A 12,386-nucleotide genomic window follows, 5' to 3' on the forward strand; every position below is an offset into this window, starting at 1 on the left:
GTTTTATTGTTTTTCTTCTGACTTTTCGTCTTTTTCTCATATTGTTATCTTTGGCTTTATCTACTGTGTTTAATTCTTTTCTTGCTACAGTACATAGAGCTAGCAGACGAGAGTTTATATCTTTGTTAAATGTTTGGCCACCAACAATACTAGACTTGCTTGTTTTTCGTGTTGTTCCGGTGGCTTGAACAACTTCAGCAATTTTTCTCGTCTGACATCACGTATTTTGGATTGACTGTAGCTTCCAGCTGTGGGTTTGTCGAGGTTTCCCGCTCAATCGTGGGAGAATTGTTCAGCCAGGGGCGTAGATCTTGGGGGGATGGGGGTATACATCCTCCCTTCATTTTAGGTGGGGTTATGGTGCATACAATCATCCTCTTCATACACTTTGGTCTGTTGAACTGTTTTATTGCATCATAGGCCTACAAATTGTATTTGTTCTTGTGATTCTCGTGCTCTTACCAATCGAATTACATAATTAGGCCTAGATGTAGGTTTTTTCAGTAGCCGAAATGTACATCTTTAATATAAGCGTGCTTCTAAGCTTTTCGATCTAAGTGATAGTTCGTAAGTATTAGTCAGTAGGCCTAAGTATACATGCAAGACTTGCAAGCACTATCACAGTGGTTGCAAAAATCATCCCCCCCCCCCAATCGGGTGTAAAAAAATTTACGCCCCTGTGTTTAACTGTGTAGCTTTGTTCTTGTTTCTCGTATAGGTTTTGTCGTTTGTCCACGTAGAAAAGATAAACTTTTATTCAATAATGGTCGAGGAAGCCTACTTTCAATCTTTTGTTTTAGGAATCACAAAAAAACGTCTGTCTCCTATCTCACTTTCACCAAAAAACACTAATTTAGCTATGTAACACTAGATTTTTCTGGAGTTTTCAATTTTGCGCAAAGCTGCACGAGGGTTATCTATGCTAGCCGTCCCTAATTTAGCAATGTTAAGACTATAGGGAAGGCAGCTAGTCATCATCACCTCCACTGACTCTTGGGCTACTCTTTCACCAACGAATAGTGGGATTGACCGATACGTTATAACGCCTTCACGGCTGACATGGCAAGCATGTTTAGTGTGATGAGGATTCGAACCCGTAGTCCTCAGATTACGTGTCGAGTGCCTTAACCACCAGGCCATGCCAAGCCCATTCACGAGGAAATTAGTTTCTTTGTCATGCTTTACAGCAAAGTTACAAGTTATTGCTTGGTTTTTTTATGTTAAAAAACGAAACGGAACTAAAAATCAAACACAAGCATTAAAACAAAAGTTGATAAATTTAAAACAAAAGTTAATTTTATAGGAAAGAATCGATTTATCATCTTAAATATGTGTATAAAGGAGCCGACACTTTTCGTGTGTGATGAATTGAGAAAAACCGTAGTTTTAATAGAAAAACTTAGTTTCAATAAAGGAGAAAAAGACAGAAACTTAGCTTCTGTTTATCTCAAACAAACAACACTTAACTATCAACTGGTATTGATGCACAGTTAAACTAATCTGTTTTTAGGTAACTGAAACATAACTATCAACTGGTATCCATGCACAGTTAAACTTATCTGTTTCTGGATAACCGAAGCTTAACTGTTAACTGGTTTCCATACAGAGTTAAACTGATCTGTTTCTAGATAACTGAAACTTAATTATTAACCAGTATTGGTGTAGAGCTAAATCAAGTTTATAGACTATGAAGTAGTCGTTTTGATCTGGTTGTTAAAAAACTTACACTTCAAATGAACCTACCTACTCAGGAACTTCCATATGTTCCGACGATTAACCAGCCATCCACTCATCACAGACTCTGTGATTCAACTCCACTAGCTTCCAGTAGATGGGCAGGGCTATGCAAGTCCACCCAAAAGATAAACACCATAGCAAGTGCTTTTGCTTGGACATCATCCAGGACAGAAAGGGTGAAGCATCCATTTCATTCGTGGTTCGGTGGGAAACTGGTGAATGAATTATTGGTACCTGTTGATGACTCAAGAAATGTCAGCCAACAAACAGTGAAGTAAGCAGAGTGGACTACTTACACCAAAAAATTTAATACTTATTCGAGCTCTCTCAGGACTGAGTAGAACTTGGTATGTACCTTTAAAGTGTCAAAGGGGAGAGGATGAGTTTCTTGTTGGCATAATGCAGTAGAACCCTGGCAAACCTCACAATATACCAAATCCTCCCAGTGAAACCACACTCTGGCTCGTGGATGCCAACTGAAACAAACATCAGAGGAAAGGTATATTTCTGGGAAATGTCATTCACAAAACGAAACTGGTCATCTATCAAGTGAGATCTAGTGGTGACATCTTTGAAATAGATGTGGTGCAGATGTTATCTATCACTTTTACCTATGCAAAGAGAGAACTGATATTCCTTTGAAGAGTCATTCGATCTTAACCAGATCGGACAAAGGAAAAGCTGAATGCACAATCTATGTAGTGGATGAAACAACAGCACCTTTGTAGAAACACATTGTTCCATGGTTTACTAAGAATAGTTCTGATGTTTTGGCACCACGTAATGCAGTTATACAAGCTATGCACGAAATAAATTATTCCCTATGTATAAACCAGGAAACATCAATTCCTACTGTTGTTTGTAGTTAACCACAAAGCTTCACAATGGACTATGTGCGATGTACCCACTGTGGGTATCAAAACCCAGTTTTAGTGCTATAAGCTTATGGACTTACCACTGTACCAGAGGGAGCGTGTTCTTTTGTAATCGTGAGTGATCTGCTATCTACCTGTAAAGTGCAATGGTTATAGGAATGGTGAGTGTAAAAGAAACTGATGTTAGCAGTCATCTTGGCTGGCATTCATCACACTATGGCTGTAAGTAAATATGTGGTTACTAATACATCGTCTGTGGAAAATTTTTCAAGTAATCTAAACCCAACATTATTGTTTTCATTACTGGTTGATAAATTTCATAACACTATTTTATGTCAGCAGATGAGTTAGAGTTAGGGTTGTGTGAATGAATTTACTTCAGCACACGATATTACTCCTGTCCTAACACTTGTCTGGTGGCTCAGTGATTAGCCTGAAGACATGTAATGTCAAAACTGGGGCAAAACAAAATTATGTCATTGTTCTTCAGAATAAAACAAACAAATGAACAATTTGCCCTAAGATGGCTGACAATTTAACAAAGTAGACCTTTTCCAAGTCCTACAAGGCATCATTCAAAAACTCAATTTCTTATTTTTGCCTAAAAATGGTTTTTACTCGTTCTTTGCATAGTGAGAGACTGTCATTTAGTAGCTGCTTTTTGTTTTCTTACTTGATATATATTTCACCCTAAGAAGGTTTTCTTGAGCTCTGATTGGCTCTAACCCTTGTGGATTGGTTGTATGTATATGTTTCAGTACAAATTAATTTTATTTGAATTTCCCCACAATGAAAATCATTAAAATTACTAAAACAAAAATGACTGCTAACAAACCTGTGTTGCTTATTATGTGTTCACTGAGAACGATAAATAAAAAGGCTTCCACTTATCAAAAGCATCAGATTTTAGGCCTAACTTTGAAGTTGATCACTGTACTTAAACATGGCCTATTGTATAATTGAAGTACCAATGAATAAAAGTTGTTTTTTTAGTAACATTAGTTAAAATGATTAGAGCAGTACCAAGCAGAACAGTTTCAAGTTCACATGATCAATTTATTAATAACAATCATATAATCAGTCAATAGCTTTGATCACATAATGTGAGATCAATGAGAAAACTTTACACTGATGCAGAAAGTTGGTCCAAAGTGGTCCACTATTGTAATTAAAAGTAATTTCTACCCACTTACTTTTAGTTACACTAATTATTTGTTTCTCCATTAAACCCCATCTTTCTTTCAGTTGAAACCTAATAATGCCAAGAAATATATTCATAAAAAAAAAAAAATAATTTTTTGTAAAATTTTGGGGAAAATTGTCTACAATGGAAGAAAAGTTACAAATAACTTATGTATCAAATTACAGTTAAATTTGGAACAATTTATGCAGAATATTATTAAAAGAAAAAAGCTTTCATAATAAAACGTAAAAATGATCAAAGTTAATTCAATGGTTTTGATTGGTAGAAATCTTTTAAATTTATACACAAGTTATCAGTTAAAGTTACAGGAGAAATCATATACTGAACACCAACTATTGTTTGGAAAAAACAGTTTGAAATATGAAAACCTTTAGAGAAATCCCAAATGTTTGTGAAGGATATTTTAATGGTATTACTACCCCTTACAAAAATTTATAATAAGCAACATGATAATCACAAACACATTTATTCACGTTGTAGGAAACTGGCAGTATAACAACTTCACTGGTAAGGACAGGAAGGAGAAAATCACCAATATACTGCTCTTGAACAGAGGTTATGGTGCACACTTGAGAGATTCAACAAAGTGCAATGCCAACATTTAAATCTGGCTTATGTGTAAGTCGTACTTCTTACTTACTTTAATCTTACAATGGTACAAAGTATGCATTTTCTTCCAACTTGCTGAACCAAATAACATCACTTAGAAAATTGTGCTTTCATCAATGTTTGATTACTCCTGAACCAACCATTTCCTTCCACATCATCAGTCAAATACCATTATCAAGAGAACTATGCTAAACTATCATCAACGTTTTTTTGTCTCCAAAACCACCTCCTTCCTCATCATCAGTCAAATAACATGATGAAGAGAACTATCCTTAGCTTTTGTCAATGTTTGATGTCTCCAATACCATTTCTTTCCCTATCATCAGTCAATTACCATCACCAAGAGAAGTAGGCTAAGCTTTAATCAATGTTTGATGTTTTCCAAACCACTTCCTTCCTCATCATCTGTCAAATACTAACAACAGGAGAACTAGATTAGCTTTTGTCAATGTTTGATGTCTTCTGAACCACTTCCTTCCTCATCATCTATCAAATACTATCACCAAGAGAACTAGGCTAAGCTTTCATCAATGTCTGATGTCTTCTGAACCACTTCCTTCTTTACCATCAGTCAAGTACCATCACCAAGAGAACTAGGCTAAGCTTTCATCAATATCTGATGTCTTCTGACTACTTCCTTTCCCATCATCAGTCAAGTACCATCACCAACAGAATTAGGCTAAGCTTTCATCAATCTTCTATTATCCCAAACCACTTCTTTCCTCATCATCTGTCAAATACTATCACCAAGAGAACTAGGTTAAGCTTTTGTCAATGTTTGATGTCTTCGAACCACTTCCTTCCTCATCATCGGTCATGACATTGACTAAAGTGCCCACAACTTGCCAAGGCTACCTGCCATGTGGAACAGACTGTTTACCCCAGATGATCCTGCACCTGTAATAATAAAGATAAAATTTGTAACCCTTAAGTTGGATCTATGGAACATACATAAATGTTTCTAATATCACACCCTAGCTCTAATTATAATCTATGAGACTTGGAGAACAAGACAACTGTGCCAAATATTTATTAAGAACCAACAAGTGATTACCACCAAATTGTTATGGTAATGAAAAAAGTTTAAATAATTTGAAATTGCACTTTGATGTTCAATTCCTTTATTGCAATACCGTGTTAAGTGCTGTGTTCACTTTCCACTTTTCTTATTGGTTATATGTTAAATATTTTTGCTTGATTTATAATTTAGAGTTATACTCGTGTTACAAAACTCCCCTTCTCTCAGGTCAGTGTGCTAATTTTTTTAATCTTCTTCACTTTCAGTCTAGTGTACAAATATGTAAGCACGTAAAGATGTACAAACATGCAACAAAGGAAATTTAGCTTCATAAAACAACCAGAGTTACTACATCTGTATAGCAGTTGAATGTATAAATCAGAACAGGGATGAAAAGTAACTGTTTGTTAGATGGAGATGAAAGACTGTTAAACCATTTTAAGATTGTATTCTTCTATTTAAAAAAGTGATGATATGTCTAGCATTAATCAACTAATTAATTATTAGATAACTCAAATCATCATAATTTTTTAATGTAACAGAGAAATTAATAACAAGGATGTTCTCTAGGACACACCTAATGAAATTATTTAATTTGAAATGTTTGATAATGCTGGATAAATAATTACAGAAATGTTTGTTAGGATACAAACAGAGACTTATTAATCTTTCTTGTAACACTGATTAAACAAAACTGTACTACTTTAGATAACATCAATCTAAAATCAACCAAAGATGAACCAGTTTTACCCAACAGCAGCTCTGACACATCAGTTTTATGTATCTAGCAACAATATTTGTGAACCAGTTTTCCCATACAACTGCCTTTTCAAATATATTTCATTTATGTACCGACAGTTCGTATGAACCAATTTTTCCAAACAGCAGCTCCAACAAGCCAGATTTGATTCACATTTCTGACAAACCATTTTACCTGATTCTGGAGTTGTACCATTCTTCCAAGCTGTGTGGTCAGAAGAAAAGCTTCGTCCTCTGGACAGAGAAGGTTGGGGTGTCGTATAAGGAGAAGTTTGTAATGACACCGAGTTACTACGTAATAAACCTGAAGATGGCTGAACAGAAAAAATAAAGTAATTTCAGATGAATACATGTAATACAAATAAATGTTTTAAAAGTTTTCATTAAATAAGCAGTTTTTATCATACTTAAAATATATTGATCTTAACATCTATAACTAACAGTCATTATCTCTAGTTCTAATAATTAACATTATTCACACCAGCAGATCAGGCAAGAAATCATGTAGTCTAATGGCATAACAACGTGTTTTAATGGACAATATTCATACTAATAACATACACTATAATGTCATCAGATGAGAAATGCAGTTGTAAAAAAAAATGATAATAGTGTAATCCAAATGGAGAAGTACAGCTACGTAATCATTAATGGATTTAAAATATTTGAAAAGGTACTCATCGTAACTCAAGTCAGATCTATCCAGTGATGTACTTAATGTATGCAGAATTTGACTGCAATTTCTAACTAGGTTGTAGTTAGATGTTAGAACAGTTTTTACAACTGGAAACAACACTGGTTCCCCTACTTCCAATTATGTTAGTCAGTGTGTGGTCCAAGTATTTTGGTGCAATCCCTAATGCTGTACCACTGACCATGTGAAGGCAAATGGTCAGCAGCAATCTACTGCTATTTTAATACACAGAACAATACGAATTCATATCAACAAGGCAAACAAATGCAAGTCCATAAAATTCCATACAGTACACAAATTAATCAAAGTAACTTGAAATTAATTAGAATATTTCTAAGAAATTAGGTATAATAAAAATAATTGTCACTACAATCATTAAGCCACAAAGGCTCAATTTATAATTTAATTAAAGTTCCTTTTTATGACAGTAAAAATAAGTATTTCACTTAACAGTGACCTGACCAAAAAGTGATATTCTACTTCACATCTTCCAAAATGTTAAACATAATAAAACCTAACAATAACTACAACTTCACTATCTAACATATCTACTCAACACTATACAATCAAGGCAAGTAAACAAAAATCTACTTCAGTATAAACTTTAATATTACAAGAAAATTGAACAAACTTCATTTTGTGCTCCAAGTAACAGAAAGTTAGTATTAGTGAGAAATAGTAAATGGCCTGTAAATAAAAAAACTAATTAGAAAAGCTCAGTTATCAGTTGTCATTACACAACAGAACGTTTTACAGATTTACAACTTATGATATTGGATTTCAATACAGTACAGAACTCTTAACATAATTTACAAATTAAGATATTGGCTGTCATTACCCTACAGAACTTTTATCTGATTTACAACTTATGATATTGGCTGTCATTCCCAAACAGAACTTTTTACTGATTTTCAACTGATGATATTGGCTGTCATTCCCTAACAGAACTTTTAACTGATTTAAAACTTAAGATATTGGCTGTAATTACCTAACAGAACTATTTACACATTTACAACTTAAGATATTGGCTGCCATTTCCTTAGAAAACTTTTTACATATTTATAACTCATGATATTGGCATTCATTAACTTATAGAACTTTTACCTGATTTAAAAACTTATGATATTGGCTGTTATTACCATACAGAACTTTTTATTGATTAACAACTTATGATAATGGCTGTCATTACCCTATAAATCTATTTACAGATTTACAACTTATAATATTCAATGTCATTATCTTACAGAACTTTTAACTAATTTACAACTTATGACATTTTCTGTCATTACGTTACATAATTCTTAACATATTTACAACTTATGATATTGGCTGTCAATACCTTACAGAATTCTTTACATAATTTACAACTTATGATATTTGTTGTCATTACCGTGCAGAACTTTGCACAGGTTTACAACTTATGATATTGGCTGTCATTACGTTACAGAACTTTTTACTGATTTACAACTTATGATGTTGGTTGTCATTACCTTAGAGAACTTTTCACAGGTTTACAACTTATGATATTGGCTGTCATTACGTTACAGAACTTTTTACTGATTTACAACTTATGATAATGGCTGTCATTCCCAAACAGAACTTTTAACTGATTTGAAACTTAAGATATTGGCTGTAAATACCTAACAGAACTATTTACATAATTTACAACTTATTATATTGGCTGTCATTACGTAACAAAAGTTTTACCCGATTTACAAATTATTATATTGGCTGTCATTAAGTTACAAAAGTTTTTACAGATTTACAACTTAAGATATTGGCTGCTATTTCCTTAGAGAACTCTTTACAGATTTACAACATATGATGTTGGCTGTCAATACCTTACAGAACTCTACATAATTTACAATTTATGACATTGATTACCATTAACATACAAACATTTTTATTGATTTTCAACTTATGATAATGGCTGTCATTACCGTACAGAACTATTTACTGATTTACAACTTATAATATTCGATGTCATAACCTTACAGATCTTTTTACTGATTTACAACTTATGATAATGGCTGTCATAACCTTATAGAACTTTTAACTCATTGACAACTAATGATAATTGCTGCCAATATCTTACAGAACTCTTTACATTATTTACAAATTAAGATATTGGCTGTTATTACCTTACAAAACTTTTAACTGATTTACAACTTATTATACTGGCTGTCATAAACTGACAGAACTTTTAACTGATTTATAACTTATGATATTGGCTGTCATTCCCAAACAGAACTTTTTACTGATTTTCAACTGATGATATTGGCTGTCATTACCTAACAGAACTATTTACAGATTTACAACTTAAGATATTGGCTGCCATTTCCTTAGAAAACTTTCTACATATTTATAACTTATGATATTGGCAGTCATTAACTTATAGAACTTTTACCTGATTTAAAAACTTATGATATCCGCTGTCATTACCATACAGAACTTTTTATTGATTTACAACTTATGATAATGGCTGTCATTACCCTATAAATCTATTTACAGATTTACAACTTATAATATTCAATGTCATTATTTTACAGAACTTTTAACTAATTTACAACTTATGACATTTTCTGTCATTACGTTACATAATTCTTAAGAGATTTACAACTTACGATATTGGATGTCAATACCTTACAGAATTCTTTACATAATTTACAACTTATGATATTTGTTGTCATTACCGTGCAGAACTTTTCACGGGTTTACTACTTATGATATTGGTTGTCATTATCTTACATAATTCTTTACGGATTTACAACTTTTATTGGCTATCATAATTTTACAGATCTTTTTACTGATTTTCAACTAATGATATTGGCTGTAATTCCCTTTAAGAACTCTTTACATAATTTACAATTTATGATACTGGCTGTCATAACCGTACAGAACTTTTTACTGATTTACAACTTATGATATTGGCTGTCAATACTTTACAGAACTCTTTGCATCATTTACAACTTATGATGTTGGTTGTCATTACCTTAGAGAACTTTTCACAGGTTTACAACTTATGATATTGGCTGTCATTACGTTACAGAACTTTTTACTGATTTACAACTTATGATAATGGCTGTCTTTACCTTACAGAACTTTTAACTGATTTAAAACTTAAGATATTGGCCGTAAATACCTTACAGAACTTTTAACTGATTTAAAACTTAAGATATTGGCCGTAAATACCTAACAGAACTATTTACATAATTTACAACTTATTATATTGGCTGTCATTACGTAACAAAAGTTTTACCTGATTTACAAATTATTATATTGGCTGTCATTAAGTTACAAAAGGTTTTACAGATTTGTAACTTATGATGTTGGCAGTCATTACCTTACATAACACTTTACATAATTTACAACTTAAGATATCCGCTGTCATTACCTTACAAAACTATTTAGTGATTTATAACTTATAATATTCAATGTCATTACCTTACAGAACATTTAACTAATTTATAACTTATGACATTGTCTGTCATTACATTATATAATTCTTTAGAGACTTACAACTTTTAATAGTAGCTGTCAAAACCTTTCAGAACTCTTTACATAATTTACAACTTATATTGGCTATCTTTACCTTACAGATCTTTTTACTGATTTTCAACTGATGATATTGGCTTTCATTCCCTTACAGAGCTATTCACAGATTTACAACTTAAGATATTGGCTGCCATTTCCTTAGAGAACTCTTTACAGATTTACAACTTATGATATTGGTTGTTGATACCTTACAGAACGCTACATAATTTACAACTTGTGATATTGGCTGTCATTAATAATAATAATAATAATAATAATAATATTTATTAAGCAATAAATTAGACACAAAAAATCAAATAACAATATAAAACCATCAAAAAAGAGTTAACTCGTCCTGTGATGGTTAAACACATAATAAAGTAAAATCAAAATAAAATTCCCTGAATATTATCATCAGTATTTAAGATCCATTGTTTTAAGTAGTTCTTTTGATTAACACGATTAATAGAAGATCTTATACTATAAGGAATAAAATTATGGATACGAGGTGCCAAATAAAGATATTGATGAAGTGTAACTGTTTTACGTGGTGTGGGTACATTAATTGGAAAAAAAGATTGAAGTCGTGTAAAATATGAAGTGACTTTAAAAGGCCTATTAAAAGAAACATGCATTGTAGATAAAGCTAAAAAATATAAATAAAGTTTACCATATGAAAGAGGGGAGTTAAATTTACTGAAATCGGTATCAAGCCTATGGGTAAAAATAAGATAGAAAACACTTTTTTGCAACTTGTGAATAGGAATTAAAAAAGTCTTATATGTGCCACCCCAAATTGAAATACAATATTGTAAGAAAGATTGAAAGAGAGCATAATATACACTTAACAAAATATGATAAGGAGCACAATGACTAAGTTCAAAAATTAGCATAGAGCTATATTTTAATTTATTAACTAAAGAATTAATATGAAATTGCCAATTTAATTTTCGATCTAAAATAATTCCTAAATATTTAACAGAGGAAACTTGAGTCAATTTAGGACACTTACAATTAGGGTAAGTATAACAATCACTGGAATGATAAAAAATAGAAGGAAAAGCTGGAATGACACCATAAAGGTTAAACTGAAGAAGAAAAGATTTAGATATATTTAAGGATAAGCCATTACAGAAAAGCCAATTTTAATTTTATTAAGATCACTAGAAATAATGGCTTCATTAATTAGATTTGGCTTACTATAAACAACAGCAATATCATCAGCATAGGCTTGGATATCTCCAAAAAACTGTTGGTAAAGAATATCATTTATATAAATGAGAAATAATAAAGGGCCCAGAACAGAACCTTGTGGTACTCCAACATTAATTGTAAGCCAATCACTATAATTATTATGGATACAAACCGATTGCTTTCTATTGTGAAAGTAAGAAAACCAATCAAAACAATGCCTCTAAAACCATAATAAGATAATTTATTTAACAAAATTTTATGATTAACAGAATCAAAAGCTTTGGCTAAATCAAGAAAAAACAGCAATTGATGAAGATCAGAATCCAAAGCTTCTGTAATACTTCCCACAAGTTTAGCAACAGCAACCTCCGTTCCAAGCCCAGGCCGAAAGCCAAATTGAGAAGGAGACAAAACTGAATGTCTATCAAGAAATGATAAAATTCTAATCTTCATAGATTTTCAAATAGTTTAGAGAAATGTATTAATAAGGAAATAGGTCTATAATTCGTAAAATCAAAAATATTACCAGATTTATAAATAGGAATGACCAATGATAACTTGAAAGCATTAGGAAACTTCCCTTGAGTGAAAGATAAATTAATTAAAAAAGTCAAAATTGGTGCAAAAGATTAGCATTAGCTTTCAAAATCTTAACCGAAACACCATCTACACCATTAGAAGCTGAATTTGATAAGGAGAAAATATTATTCATAGTTTCAGATACAGTAACAGGATATAGGTAACAAGAAGAAGAAGGAGCAG

At 32.0% G+C, this 12,386-nt stretch overlaps 1 long non-coding RNA gene across 1 annotated transcript; it reads right to left on the reverse strand.

The window, feature by feature from the left end:
• Positions 1-5,213: 5,213 nt before the first annotated feature.
• LOC143257864 (uncharacterized) lies at positions 5,214-10,585 on the reverse strand. Its single transcript, XR_013032007.1, has 3 exons — positions 10,544-10,585; positions 6,378-6,516; positions 5,214-5,322 (listed from the first exon to the last, which is right to left on the reverse strand). It is a non-coding gene; the product is annotated as an uncharacterized LOC143257864 (long non-coding RNA).
• Positions 10,586-12,386: the final 1,801 nt, after the last annotated feature.

This window comes from Tachypleus tridentatus, chromosome 7, assembly GCF_004210375.1.
Source record: "Tachypleus tridentatus isolate NWPU-2018 chromosome 7, ASM421037v1, whole genome shotgun sequence".
Taxonomy (NCBI): domain Eukaryota; kingdom Metazoa; phylum Arthropoda; class Merostomata; order Xiphosura; family Limulidae; genus Tachypleus; species Tachypleus tridentatus.